Below are 16,645 nucleotides of genomic sequence, written 5' to 3'. Positions count from 1 at the left end.
TCTAAAAAAAAAAAAAAAAAAAAAAAAAAAAGATATAATGAAAGAAGCAAAACTGAAAGCTAAAAGGAGTTTCAAAAATTATTTCAAACCTAAACGTATAAATGTTACACTCCTATCCCCTATATAAGTTGTTTAAACTGTGACATTCTAAGGGAAGGAAACGGAGCAAAAGTTCTTCCCTTCTGCCACTATTCCTCAGTGCTCACGCCTGGAATCCCAGCACTTTGGGAGGCCGAGGCGGACAGATGGTCTGAAGTGAGGAGTTCAAGACCAGCTTGGCCAACGTGGCAAAACCCTGTCTCTACTAAAAATAAAAAATAAAAATAAAAATTAGCCAGGCATGGTGGCACACACCTGTAGTCCCAGCTACTCGGGAAGCTGAGGCAGAATTGCTTGAACCCAGTGGAGGCTGCAGTGAGCCGAGATCGCACCACTGCATTCCAGCCTGGGCAACAGAGCAAGACTCCATCTCAAAAACAAAAACAAACAAAAACAGTAAGTGGTGGCTACTATTTGTCAAGTCCTAACCATGTGCCCAGCACCACCTTAAATCCTATATACTTCCTCTTTTAATTCTGGCAATAATTCTGGGAGGCAAGTACTGTCATTATCTATCCCCTTTTGCAGGTGAGGAAAACATGGCCTGGAGAAGTAAATAACTTACTCAGGATCACCTAGCTAGTAAATGACAGAGCTGGGATTCAAACTCAAGTCTGTTACTAAAGCTTGTGTTCTCATTTCCCAGTATTGTTCCATTCCCTAGATCAAGGAACAAGTTTCGTTATTTATAACACACTACACTTGGGGAAAAAATTATCTCCCTACACTATAACACTAAAAATTAATCAAAACAATTTATAATAGTAAAACTCATACAAAGTTCTGATGCTTTAACAAATAGGTTCAAGGCCGGACGTGGTGGCTCAAGCCTGTAATCCCAGCACTTTGGGAGGCCGAGGCGGGCGGATCACGAGGTCAGGAGATCAAGACCATCCTGGCTAACACGGTGAAACCCCATCTCTACTAAAAATGCAAAAAATTAGCCAGATGCAGTGGCGGGCACCTGTAGTCCCAGCTACTTGGGAGGCTGAGGCAGGAGAATGGTGTGAACCCGGGAGGTGGAGCTTGCAGTGAGCCAAGATCGCGCCACTGCACTCCAGCCTGGGCGACAGAGCGAGACTCTGTCAAAAAAAAAAAAAAAAACCCCAAATAAATTAAATCTCCACTGAACTTGGCAACACTGACAGATGTATGCTGTCGCTTCACATAGTGTAACACTAGGCATTGCATTTGTTAATAATGTTTCAACATTAGGGACCAAAACTGCTTTTGTTCTGACTATACGAGCTGTGTCAAGTGACAAAATGCTAACAAGTCAGGATACAGAAATATTTTCCAGGGATATTCATAATGTCAAGCAATAAATAAAGGGGTAATAAGGTTTACAGCACAATCACTTTCAAGTAAGTATCATTCTTTTTTATATCTGCATTTATTTTAAGGACTAGGAAATAAAAACATAGTGCTATGGTTCTCAGAAATCAGCACAGTAACGTGAAGAAACCTAAAACCACCAAATAAAATTCACATTTAAAAAACAGGACTTTCTAGGCTGGGCGTGGTGGCTCACACCTATAATCCTAGTACTTTGGGAGGCCAAAGTGGGCAAATCACCTGAGGTCTGGAGTTCAAGACCAGCCTGACCAACATGGTGAAACACCGTCTCTACTAAAAACACAAAATTCGCCAGACATGGTGGTGCATGCCTGTAATCCCAGCTACTTGGGAGGCTGAGGCAGGAGAATCACTTGAACCCAGGAGACAGGTTACTGTGAGCCGAGACTGTGCCACTGCACTCCAGCCTGGGCAACGAGAGTGAAACTCTGTGTCAAAAAAAAAAAAAAAAAGAAAAAAGAAAAGAAAAGAAAAAGGAAAAGGAAAAGGAAAGAAAAAACCCCAGAGCTTTCTATTACTATCTATAGTTTTTGGGATGGGGAAGATAAACATTTTCACACTTAAGGTCTCACTACAACAGAAATGGTTTGACCTCTGAATTCTCATTTGTACTAATACTGATATTAGGATTTGAGACTATCCTAAAGCAAATCCCAAATGTCATTTTTGAACCCATATTTCTTCATATTGCTTTTTATGTAAAACGATTAATAGAAGACTACTTTTCAAAACATATTATTCCTGCTCATCAAAATGATAGCCCCCCCCTTCCCATTACCATTTCATCCAAAAACGACCATCTCAGAGTCTTTGTGAAATAAGAGGTTATTTAGTAACCACAAACACAGTTATATGTTTGGCAAAACCCATCTTTTAAAAAGCAAAACTGGATAGCAAAGCTATTTTTTTTTTTTTGAGACGGAGTCTGGCTCTGTCACCCAGGCTGGAGTGCAGTGGCGCGATCTCGGCTCACTGCAAGCTCCGCCTCCCGGGTTCACGCCATTCTCCTGCCTCAGCCTCTCCGAGTAGCTGGGACTACAGGCGCCCGCCATCACGCCCGGCTAATTTTTTGTATTTTTAGTAGAGACGGGGTTTCACCGTGGTCTCGATCTCCTGACCTCGTGATCCGCCCGCCTCGGCCTCCCAAAGTGCTGGGATTACAAGCGTGAGCCACCGCGCCCGGCCAGCAAAGCTATTAAAGGTGCATTTATGGATGTAATTTTAATAAAGTGTTCAAATGAGAAAAATAAAAATAAATCTTCCCATTAATTGTTTCAAAGTACCCGGGCACGGTGGCTCACGCCTGTAATCCCAGCTCTCAGGGAGGCAGAGGCGGGAGGACAGCTTGTGCCCAGGAGTTCAAGACCTGCCTGAGCAATATAGCAAGAGCCCGTTCTCCACAAAAAGGAAGGAAACAAAAAAGACAAAAATTGTCTCAAAGTAAACCATAATGTGTCATAAGTACCAACTGAGATGACACTACTATTCCAGCAGAGCAACGTAATATCTTACTAATATGGTTATTGGTAGTGAAGACAACTACAGGAACATTACTGTAATGCAGCTTCAGAAAAGCTCCTGTGAAATTCACTGAAAGTTATCTAAAGTCATAAATGTTGTGTTATACAGCTGAACTACGGTAAAATACTTTGTTCAGCAAGTACTAACATTTTCCTGTTGAGAGGCTACTGTCACGTTCATTTGTAATGACCATAACTTTATGATGGAGATGAAAACATACAGAATTATGAAAAATAAACTTGAATGAAGACTTTAACACAATATATACTCAAATTAACCAAACTGTTTTCTAAGTAAACAGCCTCCAAAAAGATTTTAATTCTCTTTGAAAAGCAAAAAAAATTGAATAGTATAAATATTGACTCATTCCTTTTTTGTTGAGTGGTAAATAAGATAAACCCGGCCTTGGATTTTGCTGGCTCAGACAAAAAAAAAAAAAAAAAGCCTGCAATTTAAAATTATACTCAGTTAATAATGCAATACACTCTAAAATAAGCAATTTCCTCTTTAATGAGTTTAAATAATTTTTATTCTCAAGAGGCAGAAATACCAACTTACCAGCTTCGTGCCTCTTTTAATTTCCTTTTGGACATCTTCAATAGAAAATCCACCAAGACTTTCATTATCAGAGTGTGATGATACCAAAGCAGATGAAAAGAGCTATAAATTACATTTAAAAAAAATTAAGGTTCATATATAAATTAATTACAGTAAAACAGTAAATAAGAGGTTAAATTTAAATGGTAATTTTCTACTAAAAATGGCATAGCATTAGTGATAAACCATTTCTTAAAATTTAACTGAGTTTTTTTTGGTTTTTGGTTTTTTTTAGTATTCAGGAACATTCATGTGTTATTAAGAGTCTCATGAATCGTTTCAAGGTCTCTGTTGCTGCCGGTATACTTACCATGCACTTATGGTGCGCTGCCACCTTCTGGTTTTCAGATATTAGTAACTGTCCACATTCCTTGTCTCTATTTGACTTACAAAAGCCACATTTGCGCTGTCTTGTAGGCCCTTTTTTCTGTTCAACTGAGCTTGACATGATTTTTAAATTGCCTTTAGAATGCCACTTTAAGCCTCAAGAAATGCTACAGAGAATAAGAAGGGTGACAATGTTAATTTTATTTTAAAATCAGTTTATACATATTCATGAAAGTTGTTAAAAATTTGACCTAGGTTTTAATATACACATTTTTAAATGTTTATTTAGTATAGACAAATTAAGCCACTCTAAGCCCCAAGAAATGCTACAGAGAATAAGAAAGGTAACAAAGTTCATTTTGTTTTAAAATCAGTTTATACATATTCATGTAAGTTGTTTAATGTTTGACATAAGTTTTAATATATACATTTTTAAATGGTTATTTAGTACACATAAATTAACATTAAAACCTAAGATGCCTCTGTAATAAATACAGATAGACAGATAGACAGATAACAGACAGCTAAATGAAGTTTAGAGTAATTGAGAAAAATCAAACTGCTCCCAAATTGGAAGATATATGAATCAACTGACACTATTTCTGTGTGGATAAAAATGTACAATGTATAATATTAAATTATCCCCTGCTGGCATAATTAATGTAAAATATTTTCATGTGTAGCTAGGTGCCCTTTCAAGGCGATAAAGAATTATACCTCTTAAGAACAGGGTAAAAGCTACTAAGGAAACTTTAGAATACTCCGTGGGAACAGAATTCTGTAATTGAACAATTTCTTAAAGTTCACATATTGATAAAACAATAAAAGTAAAATGAATTTACCTAACTATGACTTTGGTGCACTTTAAAAATTATTTCTGAGTTTAAAAAAATCAGGAATATGTCTTCAATAAATTAATTTTTGCTATTCTATTCCATTTTCAAGTAAATAAAAAGGCTTCTGACAGTCTATTTAAAAATGCAGACTTTAAGACCCAATTATTTATAAAACCACCATATCATATGACTAAGATTTACTCCAAGCCTGCTTATCAATTAAAGTCACAGACTGATAGTGGTCTTCTACATGTAGTAACTTCCATACTTAAATTAGTAATATTGTGTAAAGGAAGAAATTTTTTTCTGAATGAGCCTTAAATTTGGTCACATTTTAATTATAGGTAGTACGGTATAGTCAAAAAAAGGGGAAGGAAAACTCTAACACGAAAGGTTTCAGATTTAGATAATCAATCTTAATATGGATTCTTCAGAAGAAATTTAAAACCAGTTACTTGATTTGTATAGTTTTCCCAAATCAACAGGACTAAGCAGTTCAAGATCCAGGTTGCCACAACACACGTCACAATCAAGAAAAATCTCAAACTTTTGTCTTAAAATTAATTTACTAAATTCTTTCAATTTGTCTATACATTTGAACAGCTTCATAATACTATGTTGAAAAAAATTGTCTAACACTATATTGCAGCTGAGAAGCACTCGTTCACCAACAAGAACAGTAGCAGCTGTATGCTAGGAAGGTAATATCTACAAACTATTCAGTGCTTTTCAATATAAAATTCAGATACTTAATCAAAATTTAACCTGAAGCCACAAAGAAAACATGTCTTCTCATCCATTTATGTCTAGAATTTTCTTTTTAACACAACTTCAAAGGCCCTGACAGTCTCTGCTTTGATAGGTTTAATAAACTCTTAATGCTATCTATAATTTTAAATATCTCGGTCTTCCAAATGGCAACGGATACTTTACCATAGTATTGTATTCACAGCACTGGCTATAAACCGTGAAACTGATTGAAAACAGGCAGCAAATACTTTTAGGATTAAAGAAAAAAAAAGGACATAACAGAGAAACAAAAGAAACAAAAGGGAAGTGTGTGCATTTGCTCAGGCAAGTATGTGTTCGGTTGCTTTATCAAGAGTATACCTGCCCAAATTTTTAGAATTAACTATGCAAAATACCAAAATCCATAAATAGCATCAGAATTTGCTATTATATTTGAATTCTAAATTAGTTTCTTTACTACTATGCAATGAATAGTAGGCACTCTGAAATCACCATAATAATTTATTCAGCATTACTCCCGGTCATCCTGACCAGTTGAAAGGATGGCACAGTATAAATCAAATCCCGTACAGACATCTTTAATGTGTAATTTCCATACAATCCTAGCACTGGCTATAAAGCTGGCTTAAGATAAAGAAAATTTCTAGAATGGAAAAAATCACTTCATATTCTTAAAATTAATTCCGAAATGGCATCCCCAAAATTCTATCTATATTTAATTCTGCCTCTTCCAATTTATAAACAGGCTAATTTCTCATCCTAATTTTGAGAGCCTGCTTTTCTAGATATCAAAGACCCCAAAATCTAAAAGAGAAAAAAGGTACACTTTATTTTGCATTCAAAAATATTCTAGTATTTTTTCTGTAATCAGCTTAAATTTAATTTGTAAAGTAAGAAGAGCCACAAAAAAAGTGCACCAAACCAATTAAAAACTTTCCCCAATGTGCAATGACTAAATGGATTTTTCCACTAAAATTCAAATAATACATCTGCGCATATCTTGGTAATTTTTTTAGTCTCCTTGTAAAACATGAAGTGGAGAACATCATGGAAACAATGACTCCTAGCAAAAATGTCTTTATCATAAAAGTACAGATTTTTATCTAATGTTGTCACATTTGTGGTCTCTACTTAAGTAGAATAAGGGCATTCCAAGGACCAATACTAAGGGGTTCATAATGATCCACAGCCATATGGCATTTTAATTTTAGTCTAAAAGGTTTTTCAGGCCATGCGGAGATCAAAGTTTGATGCTTTCACGCAACAATGAAGCCTTTTCTTTAAAAGAAACATCGCATTATGGAAAATACTACAAAGCAGAAATAAAGAGGCAACAATAACAGCGTGAAATACATAATTTAAATGCCTGGAAAAAAAATAAAAGCTAGATTAGTTAAGCTGAAGCAATCAATGCATTTCTGATTTTCCAAGATGCTGCGAAGCACCAAGGTAGAAATAACCTGAAACATCAGAGAGAGCATTCAAGAACCAACTCCAGAGCTCATCAATGCCTGGTATCTGAAAAAGCATTTTCACAGAAAAACAAACAAAACAACAAAAACTGCAGTTCCGGAAGATTAAAACATTCCACGCGAAAGCAAGCTGAAATATACAAACCAAAATAGATAACAAACGTGATTCCCCAAAGAAGCAGTATTTCTAACAGGAAAGTTACAGTGGACAGAAATAAACGAATAAGATGTACCGGAAGGGCACCTCAATTTGGTTGCACGATATTATTACATGCTTCGCACTGCTTTTTGCGGTTATTCAAAAGGAAACTAAAGGAATTTTCCAGTTGTTTCAAACCCAAGGGTAGAGAAAGAATTTGAACAGTATAAATAAGACATGACATTACGTAGTAAGGCGATGAAAATAAAAGATTTTCTAAAAACAAACGATTTTTTAACTTCCACGCAGAATATCAAAACGAATGGAAATTGGAAAAGAATACCGTGGTGTTCATCCATATAATGAAAGACGGTACACATAAAGTACCGGATCCTCTCCGTTATTTATTCCCCCAATACACACTAGACTCCAAGATCTCCCTCTAATCAAGCGCTAAAGTCACAAAACTATCTTCCTCTAAAACACTTCAGCAGGTTCCTTTCCGTCGTAAAGTCAGGGTCCCCTAATCGTCCTTTTCCAATCCTCCCGAATCCAGGAAAATATCATCCTACCACTTTCTTTCTGCCCCCTCCCCCAAGAGTTAGCCCTCTCACAGTCTTCGTTGTAAGCTTCCCCTTATACCTCAGTTTCACCCCTAATTCCCCCCACCCCGGAGTTTTTCCTCATTCCGTAAGGCTCTCTCTCGCCATCCTAACAATTCTTCCTCTTACTCTTCCCAAACTGGGAGTCTCCCTCCTTCCCAAATATGTTCTAAGCAATGGCAAAAACTAAAAATTCCCAGTTTTTTTCCCTCCTCAAATGTTGCGCCCCCTCCCCCGAAGTCTAGGCGTAAGCCTAACCTCTCCTTCTGCACCTCCAAAGCACTTTCTCAGCAGCCTCTCCGCCAAGCGCCTACAGTGAGCGGCGCTTCTGGGGTCCCTGACAATAAAGCGAGACCACCAAGAGTCCCCTTTAACAACGGGCAGGGGCGGCGGCCTGGCCACCGCCATCCTCCTTGTCTTCTCCCGCCGGGCAGAGAATGGGGGGCCCCAAGGTTCCGTGGGGACTCACCGGCAGGGCCCAGAGGCGGACTGCAGGAGAGAAGCGCCAATGAGGGTAAAGAGAAAGAAGTCGGTCTCGGTTCTCCAGCAGTGCCTGAAAGCGGGGCTCTGTCGCCGGAGGTTGTTTCCTTTCATTCGAGGAGAGACGGGCTCGCGGAGCGCCCTTACGTCGCCCCCCTCGCACGCACGCGACCCACAGAGCGTTTATACGTCCCGAGCGCGCCGCGGGCCCTGATTGGCCGCAGAGAGGGGGCAGTTGAAGCCGCAGAGTCACAGCGCATGTGCAGAAACCACCCCCTGTACGGCTGAAGGCGGCAGGCCCCGCCTCCTGTTCGCGCGCGGACCTTCTATTCTCCGCTCCGCCGCTCCGCCGCTCCGCCGAGCGTTTGGGGGCAGGATCCGAGGAGATAGAGAAAGAGATTCAAAGATATAGCTGTGGGCTGGGCGGAGAAGGGGCAGGATTGGGACGGAAACCGTTGGACAGGGGCCCTGGGTAACCAGTTCACAACAGTGATTCACGTAGACAGGCCTTATCCCTTGCACTTGTTCGCCGAGGCCTTTTCACATCCATTATTTCATTGTACTCTCGTGGCATCTCTTTGAGGTCCTCCTTTCGTTTTATTGCCAGGAATGACTGAGAAGCTTGTAGTGGAGTCAGCCTGCCTGCATTTCAATCCTTGGGCAAATCGTTTTAACCTCTATACCTTTTTTTTTTTTTTTTTTTGGTCTTTAAAATGGGGATAAAAATAGTGCCTCACGGGTTTGTGGTAAGGAAGAAATGAAATAATGCAACTAAAGCGTGTTATTAGCGTCCCTGGCATAAAACAGACTCTCCATAAATGCTGGGATTATCACAATCAGAAAAGATAAGGTGATTTTCTTTATAATCTACACATGTAAACCAGACACCTAGACGAGTGCTTTCCTCTTTGGTGTATTGGAGCCATGCTTGGGTTTGAACTCCAGCTCCGCCACTTCTAGCTGTATGACCTTGATCGCTTTGTATTACCTCTCAGTCCCTCAGTTTCATCCTGTCCAAAATGGAGATCATAATAGTATTCATCTCAAAAGGTAGTTGTGAGAAATGAGATAATATATGTAAATCACACAGAATAATGCCTAGGCACATAGTATGCCCTATGTAAGTGTTAGCTTTTGTTATTTTCTATGGGCTTCACAGACTTTAACAACAACAACAAAAAGCCTTAACCAGTGAAAATTTAAAGATGCTCTTCAAGAGCCATTTTTCCTGTAGTGGCGGTGGATTTCCACTGTCTCGATCCAATGCTGTTTGTATACTGTTTCGTCAATCTTTTTACTTTTCTCTGCAATGTCAACTTTAAAGTGTAATTTCCCAAGCAAACAGTGACCATGGTGGTGTGACGTTGAACTCTTCAAATAGGTACCTAATAAGGGTGGACAAATCAGCCATTTAGCTGCAAGGAACCCTTAGCCCTTTAACCCAAGGCCCTATGCTGTGAAAGGGAGTGGCTAAAGATTTGCATAAGAAGATCCAGAATGTGTATTCCAAACATTTATGGTGTATATGAAGATAGGTTCCCCAGCATCATTTTTTACCAGCTTTACACACTTACTGATGCCAGGATGAGACAGATGATCGTGTAAGTGACAAAATGCCATGCCTATGCAGTATGCCATCTTTTTAAGTTTCCCTCTAAATCCCCACATTTTGCTATCTTTTATTCATTATTTCATCTATGCATTCATTTCAACAAACTTTGATTCAATAAACACTTGCAAAACTACTAAGTTCCAAACACAATGGAGACCTAGATCAATACAACTCAATCCCTGCCCTTGAGCTCATGGTCAAAAAGAAGAGACAGCAAGCAAACATATACAGTATGATGTGATAAATGCTGTATTACAGACTGTGGCTGGTACAGACATCTTCTGCCTATTATGTACAAAGCACTATGCTGAGGTACAACACAACAGTAACTAAGACACAGCCCTTGCCTTCAGTTGTTTACAGTCTACCAAGAAAAAGATAAATAGTTACAATAGGAGATAAACTGCACTGAGTGCCTTAAAAGTTGGAAAGGAAGTGCAGAGAGAGTTCAGGAGAGGGAGATATCAGTGGCTCCAGTTACTTCCAGGCCCCAAGTCTGGTAGCCAGTCCCAATCAGCATGGCTGATAGATGCAGCCTGTTATTTCAAGGCCTACAGAAAGGAATCGGATTGTGATAACATGCCCTTAATGCCTGGGGATATAGCATGAGATCTACTCATCTCTTACTGATTCACCAATACACTCTCGCCAACACTCTTCCAGTTTTTTTCTTCAGGCTCCAGATCTCACTTTTTCCACCTCATTCTCAGCAAAGGCATTAACTTTATGACTTATTTAGCAAAGGGCCATCTGAGCTAAGCTACTTTATCTTATACACCTACTCTCTCATGCTGCCTTCAAGACTCACTAAGAGCTGTCCCTCTTGCTTTCTAAAGCTTTTCAAAGCTGTGCTTTTAATTACATCTTTTCCATGCTCCGGAGGATCTGATTCCCTGCTTATTACCTGCTCCAGCAGCATCTACTGCCCTGCTCTCATTTGCCTTCAAACTATGGGATTCATTTACTTTCACTGCCAGACTGCAGTTGCTCCTTTGCCTCCAATTGCTGTCCAATCATTCATTCAGCAGGCATTTACAGACATCTTCTGTATGCCAGGTATTATGCCAGACCCTGGAGATTTGAAAAGGAACAAGATATGGCTTCTTATCAAAACACCAGATTGTATACATTAAATATGTACAATTCTTATTTGTCCATTAGATCTCAATAAAGCTGGTCGGAGATGGAGAAAGAGATGAAAAAAAAGGCACAGCTTCTGCCTTCAATAAATTCTCAGTCTAATCAGGAAGAAAAACAGGTGAGCAGAATTTTAGTATAATAGGTGAACTGCTATAATAGAATTATCTACCACAGGGATTGGTGGACTCAGTCCAAGAAATATATCACTGGGAGGCAATGTTTTTAGTTGAGTCTTGAAGGACAGGTCAGGGCCCAGAAAAATCTGTATTTTATCATTTACAAAAAATATACTCCAAGGCCACAGTTGATCTTTTTGCCAAATTCAACAGCTTTTCTCTATCTTCACTTTTTTTTTAAATTGAGACAAGTTCTCCCTCTGTAGGTTGGAATGCAGTGGCATAATCACAGCTCACTGAAGCTTTGACCTCCTGAGCTCAGGTGATCCTCCCACCTCAGCCTCCTGAATAGCTGGGACTAAGGGGCGCAACACCACTCCCAGCTAAGTTTTGTACTTTTTTTTTGTAGAGATGGGGTTTCGCCATGTTGCCTAGGCTGGTCTGTCTTCATTCTTGAAATCTCTGTTACATTTGACATTTTTGGCCATCTACTTGTTCTTAAACTTTCACCTCCCTTGACTCATAACAACAATGCCCTGACTCTGGCTCTCTGGCTGCTCTTTTTTTCTTTCATAGGTTTCTCTTCTTCTTACTTTATAATATTAATATAAGGCTGACTCTTCCCCCAGATACAGTCTTAGACCTTCCAGGCCCAGTAGTTCTTAAACTTTGGAAGTGAGAATTACCTGGAGAGCTTGTTATACGTGCAGAATTTTTGGCACTGCCCCCGCCCTTTTTTTTTTTTTTTTTTTTTTTGGAATTCAGACAGCCCCTTGACTTTCACTACCCTGTAAACCAATGCTTAGCAACTGCATCTGCTCTGCTTAGATCAGCCCTGCTCTTGACTTCAAATCACCAACTCCAGTACATGCAAATCATTCTCTTCAGCAACTAGGAAGTGACTCCTTTGCCCCTTTTCAGTGTTTCCGTATAAGATACCGCTAGCATTTCTGCTCCTGCTTAAACCAACAACTAAATTCACCTACATGTGGCCTCCTGGCTATAATCAACACCAGTAGATCACTCATGTATTCATTAAATACATACTGATCACCTACTATGTGTTAGATAAAAATTGATATGATTCATTTTGGTGTAGTAGGGGAGATGGGCCTGAATCATATAATAACATAAACAAATGTAAACTTGCAAACATGACAAATACAAAAAGAAAATGAAGTATTATGTATTTGCATTTTGTATATGGAATACATTTTGTATTTTTTATTCTTTATTTTTCAAGTGGATGGATTAAGCATTTTAAATGTTTCTGTGGGGGAAAAAAAGCTATTTATTTGTATGAAATGCTGCATAAGATTCAGATGTCCTGAGTGTTAATCACTGGCCTGCCACTAACTAGCAGAGGTTACTTGGGCGATTCATTTGCTGCACTTAGCTTTAATTTACACATCAATTAAATGAGAATTGCAAGGTTGTTATGAGACACAAGAGAGATAATGATGATTGTGAATGTTCTTATCACAACAAATACGAAGGATGGTTTTTAAAAATATATCCCTTAACTGTCATATCATCTGATTGATCTACCTACTAGTGTGTTGGTTCCCAGCGTCTACTTAGTTTTTGTTTATTTTTTAATTTTCACTTACTGTATTGGTGAGGCTTTATAACATTCTTTTTTTTTTTTTTCTTTTTTGAGATGGAGTTTCGCTCTTGTTGCCCAGGCTGGAGTGCAATGGCACAATCTCGGCTCACTGCAACTTCTGCCTCCCAGGTTCAAGCCATTCTCCTCTCTCAGCCTCCTGAGTAGCTGAGATTACAGGTGCCCGCCACCATGCCTGGCTAATTTTTGTATTTTTAGTAGAGACGGGGTTTCACCACGTTGGCCAGGGTGGTCTCGAACTCCTGACCTCAGGTGATCCACCCGCCTCGGGCTCCCAAAGTGCTGGTATTACAGGCATGAGCCACTGTGCCCGGTCAACATTCTTAATTCTATCCAGCCTATGGAACTACTCAGCTACCTAATTGAGGAGCTGAGGACTCTGATGGACTTTGTTGTTGATACCTCTTCCTTGTTTAGCAGTTTGAGGCTGGGTATGGTATAGACACAGCTCAGGAAACTAGCAACTGTGGCAGGGGAAATGCTTTAGAGACACAGGAACATCTCTAAAACATTGTTTATTGAGTGCTGAATAAACACAGAAGCTGAACTTAATTTAATATGTTGATGACAATATTGCAGAAGTAACTAAACTTCACAGTACTAGTGCAATCATGAGTCATTTCAAAAGGAGTTAACCCTGACTGCAGACAATGTATCAGGCACTGCACTCAGTACTTTATGTATATGATCTTATTAGATCCTTACAACAGCACTGAGAAGCAGAGAATATTATTAGTCCCATTTCACAGAGGAAGAAAGTGTTGAGCAATTAAGTAACTTGCTCAAAGTCAAACAACCAGGAAGAGGAAGGACCATGTTTCAGGGCTACATTTGTTTTAGCTCCAGAGCGCAAGCTCTTAATCACTGTGCCCTACTGCCTTTTATTTACTTGTTCATGTGTTTATTATCTGTCTCTTGACTAGAATGAAGCTCTATCGGAGCAGGAGCTTTGTTTTGTCGTGTCCACTGCTCTATCCTCAGCCCATAGAACTCTGTGCCTGGTTCATAGTAGGCACTTAGTAAATATCTACTGAAGTGAGGCCCTGGAGAGAGAAGGAGAATCTAATGAAGAATGGGGAGAAGTGGAACTGAAATGGAATGAAATCATTTCACGAATTTGTTTATAATTTAGCAGCCCAATTCCTACCCCAGCAACTCTGGCATATGTGTGAAATGGGGCCCAGCAACTATATATTTAAAACAAGCTCCCCAGGTGAGATAGTGATATACACAAATATATGAGAACCGCTGACCTGCAGCCATCAAAGTGAAAACAGAAAAAAAAATAACATGGCTGTCTCATCAGTTACATTGGAATGTCCAAGAGACTTCATTCTGATTAGTATCATTTTTAGGCATGTATTTTAGTGAGGACACACAGGAATAACTAGCTTTGCCACTGGGTCTCCAGTGACCTTGAGAACCTTTGTTCCTTTAACCAACAGCCCTATTTTGGTTGTTGAATAACATGATCAGACAGATCTACACTACTCCCAAATATTATAATAATAAATCTAAAAGGTAGAGTAATTCCATATGGATAAGATTTGTGGGAAGCTAATATTCACAATAGGACATAATCCTGACAGGGAGGGAAAGAACCAAATGGCCTGGACACAAATCCTGGTTTCGGGTTAATTTCTCAGTGTCTTCATTGTCTCATATGTAAACTAAGGATGCTAGGAGTACCTTTCTCAAGGATTTCTATGAGGATTGTGTGAAAAACTTAGCACAATTTCTGGCTCATAGAGCTCAATAAAAGTTAGCTACAAGAGCTAGTTTATAATTAGTGATACCGAGTGGTTTTTATCTTATTTCACTTAGGAATAGCTAAGTTAATTGTCTCCAGTTTTCCTGATAAGGGGAATAGGAGACAAAAGGTCTTTGTTTCTTTTCGGGGTTTTTTTTTTGTTGTTGTTGTTGTTTGTTTGTTTCGAGGTGGAGTCTCGCCCTGATGTCCAGGCTGGAGTGCAATGGCTCAATCTCGGCTCACTGCAACCTCTGCCTCCCAGGTTCAAGTGATTCTCCTGCCTCAGCCTCCCGAGTAGCTGGGATTACAGGCGCCTGCCACCACGCCCAGATAATTTTTGTATTTTTTAGTAAAGACAGGGTTTCACCATCTTGGTCAGGCTGGTCTCGAACTCCTGACCTCGTAATCCACCCACCTCAGCCTCCCAAAGTTCTGGGATTACAGGCTTGAGCCACCGCGCCCGGCCTAGGTCTTTGTTTTTTATTCATGTTGTTCTTGCTTCCTAGAACTCCTCTTGGCAACTTTCTTGGATTAGCTGAGACCTAGTGGCCTTGAAGATTCAGTTCACATGTCAGTGTCCAAAAAGCCTTGACCTTATCTTTTGATTAGGTGAAGCTACCCTCCTCTTTGCTTCCATAGCACTCTGGCCAGACCTCTATTTCATCATTTACTGTATTATATTTAAATTAAAAGTATTTCATCTGTCTGTCCCACTAGATCTTTGGGAGAAGGGACCATGTCTTATTCTTTTTATATCCCTAGGCACCTAGCACAGTGCCTGCCCAATAAATATTTGCTGAGCTTTCTCAGATGAACATGTGAGAGATCCGATGGTTACTACTGTTGGAAGATTTTGTCCTATCTAAGATAATTGTCCATACTCTGAGCCTTGGCTCCTGTTCCTCCCTGTTGCACTTACAGTCATGCCATGCAATTTAGCACTTAATTATATATTGTATAACATATATTATTCTCTAATTGCTTCATATGTTAATCCACCACTTATTTCCTCTTCCTTCAGGCACTAAGAAGTGATTATAAATTGAAAGTGGATGATCCAGCTGTAAGCCACACCCAGCTGTCACTCAACTCTGCTTACTGAATGCCCCAGCACTATGAATACAACTATTAGTCACCAGAGGTGAATGCAGATGAAAAAGTAGCATGATTTAAAACTACTGCCTGCAGCAGTACATTCACACAGTAGGCACTCAAGAAATATTTGTTGAATGAATAAATGATTTCATAAAAAGAGCAGTGCACTTAGTTAGGCTAGAGATCAGGAGCCCTGGCTTCTAATCAGATTTCTATCACTTCATTTTGAACTTGGAAAGTCACTTCTTGTTTCTGGGACATACTTTTATATTCTATAAAATATGAAGGAAGACCAGAAGATCTTTAAAGTCTCTTTCAAGTATATTTTCTATTTTTATTTTTATTTTATTTTATTTTTTGAGACAGAGTTTCACTCTTGTTGCCCAGGCTAGAGTGCAATGGCGCGATCTCGTCTCACTGCAACCTCTGCCTCCCAGATTCAAGCAATTCTCCTGCCTCAGCCTCCCAAGTAGCTGGGATTACAGGCGCCTGCCACCACACCCAGCTAATTTTTTGTATTTTTAGTAGAGATGGGGTTTCACCTTGTTGGCCAGGCTGGTCTTGAACTCCTGACTTTAGGTGATCCACCAGCCTTGGCCTCCCAAAGTGCTGGGATTCCAGGCGTGAGCAACCGTGCCCGGCACTCTTTCAAGTTTAATATACAATTCTTCCTCCAAATAGTAAGCACAGATATATGTCTTATGTACATCTTCATAGCACCTAGCATGGTGCTGTGCACACAAGAGGATTTGATAAATACCTAAAAAGGTAGAACTATCACGCTCAATAGTCACCTATAACCAACATAAAAATGAAACAAAATAACCAACAGACACTAAACTGTACCGTGAAACATACCTTATCTCTAAAAATGAGCCCTAAGAGAAAAATAGGAGAAAACTTGAAAATCTCTTCTAATTGTTGCATTTCAAAATCTTTAAGATATTTGTGATTTAAAATCCTAACTTAGGTTCCAGTTTACAATCAAGTTATTTCATTAATCCAAGTAAAAATTGGGTGCATACAGAGTAACAATTGCAGCTTAATCTTAGGCCCTCTCTTCTCTCTTCTTGGTAATCATTCACACTCATCACATTTTTTTTTTTTTTTTTTTTTTTTTTTTTTTTTT

General features: G+C 39.3%; 1 protein-coding gene and 2 long non-coding RNA genes across 5 annotated transcripts in view; 1 reads left to right on the top strand and 2 right to left on the bottom strand.

Moving 5' to 3' along the window:
- Nucleotides 1-15,565, top strand: part of LOC131383909 (uncharacterized) — a 74,565-nt gene extending 59,000 nt beyond the window's left edge. The window contains exons 2-3 of the long non-coding RNA XR_009214311.1: nucleotides 10,953-11,049; nucleotides 15,443-15,565. This is a non-coding gene — a long non-coding RNA (uncharacterized LOC131383909). The remainder of the gene's footprint in view (nucleotides 1-10,952; nucleotides 11,050-15,442) is intronic.
- The window catches only part of PHF6 (PHD finger protein 6), a 321,601-nt gene that overhangs the window by 53,856 nt on the left and 251,100 nt on the right, over nucleotides 1-16,645 (bottom strand). The gene's annotated exons all lie outside the window — the stretch shown is intronic.
- On the bottom strand, nucleotides 3,381-8,320 carry LOC116812055 (uncharacterized). The gene is made up of 3 exons (XR_004370573.2): nucleotides 8,169-8,320; nucleotides 3,884-4,067; nucleotides 3,381-3,636 (listed from the first exon to the last, which is right to left on the bottom strand). It is a non-coding gene; the product is annotated as an uncharacterized LOC116812055 (long non-coding RNA).

This window comes from Hylobates moloch, unplaced genomic scaffold (assembly GCF_009828535.3).
Source record: "Hylobates moloch isolate HMO894 unplaced genomic scaffold, HMol_V3 SCAFFOLD_7, whole genome shotgun sequence".
Classification (NCBI taxonomy): Eukaryota; Metazoa; Chordata; class Mammalia; order Primates; family Hylobatidae; genus Hylobates; species Hylobates moloch.
The sequence above is the reverse complement of the archived record's forward strand: the minus strand, read 5'-3'. Positions and strand labels throughout refer to the sequence as shown.